This window comes from Chlorocebus sabaeus, chromosome 7 (assembly GCF_047675955.1).
Source record: "Chlorocebus sabaeus isolate Y175 chromosome 7, mChlSab1.0.hap1, whole genome shotgun sequence".
Lineage (NCBI taxonomy): Eukaryota > Metazoa > Chordata > Mammalia > Primates > Cercopithecidae > Chlorocebus > Chlorocebus sabaeus.
The window spans coordinates 20,689,881-20,691,446 of record NC_132910.1 but is presented as its reverse complement, the minus strand read 5'-3'; positions in this window follow the sequence as shown (position 1 = coordinate 20,691,446).

The window sequence follows — 1,566 nt, the reverse complement described above, 5'->3', positions numbered from 1 at the left end:
GCCAATTCCTATATCCAAAATGGTATTGCCTAGGTTATCTTCCAGCCTATTTATAGTTTTACATTTTACATTTGTCTTTCTTCCATCTTGAGTTGATGTTTGTATATAGTGAAAGGAAGTGTCCCCATTTCATTCTTCTGCATATAGCTAACTAATTATCCCAACATAAATTATTTAATAGACAATATTTTCCCAATTGCTTGTTTTTGTCAGTTTTGTTAAAAATCAGATGGTTGTAGGTTTGAAACACTACTTCTGGACTCCCTATTCTGATCCACTGGTTTATGTGCCTGTTTTGGTACTAGTAGCATGCTGTTTTGGTTACTATAGTCCAGTAGTATAGTTGGAACTAAGACAATGTGATGCCTCCAGCTTTGTTCTTTTTACTTGGAATTGTCTTGGCTATTTGGGCTCTTTTTGGTTCCATATGAATTTGAAAACAGTTTTTCTTTTTCTAATTCTGGGAAGAATGCCATTTGGTAGTTTGATAGAAGTAATATTGAATCTAGTAAACTGCTTTGGGTAGTATGGCCATTTTAATGATACTGATTCTTTTTATCCATAAGCATGAGATGTTTTTCCACTTGTTTATGTCTTCTCTGATTTCCTTGCAGAGTGTTTTGTGGTTCTCATTGTAAAGATCTTCCACCTACCTGGTTAGCTGTATTCTTAAGTATTTCATTCTTTTTGTGTCAATTTTGAATGGAATTATGTACCTGATTTGGCTCTCAACCTGAAGGATGTTGGCATATAGAAATTATACTGGTTTTGAACTTGGGTTTTGTATCCCGAGACTTTGCTGAAGTTGTTTCTCAGAACTAGAAACTTTTGGACAAAGACTGTGGTTTTCTAGATACAGAATCATGTCATCTGCAAACATGGAGTGTTTGACTTTCCTCTTTCTATTTGGATGCCCTATATTTATTTCCTTTGCCTGATATCTCTAGCCGGGACTTCCAGTACCATGTTAAATAAGAGGGGTGAGAGAGGGCATCCTTGTCTTATGCCAGTTTTCAAAGGGAATGCTTCCAACTTTTGCCAATCCCATATTATGGTCGCAGTCATTTTGTCATAGATGGCTTTTATTATTTTGATATATGTTCCTTCAATGCTTATTTTTATTGAGGGCTTTTAACATGATGAGATCTGGAATTTTATTGAAAGTCTTTTCTGCATCTATTGAAATAATCATGTGATTTTTTGTGTTTAGTTCTGTCTATGAGAGGAACCATATTTATTGATTTCCATAAGTTGAATCAACCTTGTACCACATGAATAAAGCTTACTTGATTATGGTGGATTAGCTTTTTGATGTGCTTCTGCATTCAGTTTGCTGGTATTTTATTAAGGATTTTTTCATTTATGTTCATCAAGCATATTGGGATGAGGTTTTCAGTTTTGTTGTATCTCTGCCAGGTTTTGGTATCAGGATGATGCTGTCTTCATATAATGAGTTGGGAAGCAATACCTCTTTCTCGTTTTTTTGGAACAGTTTAGAGAAATTGTGGAATCATCTTTATTCTAAACATCTGGTAGAATTTGGCTGTGACTCTACCTAGTTCTGGG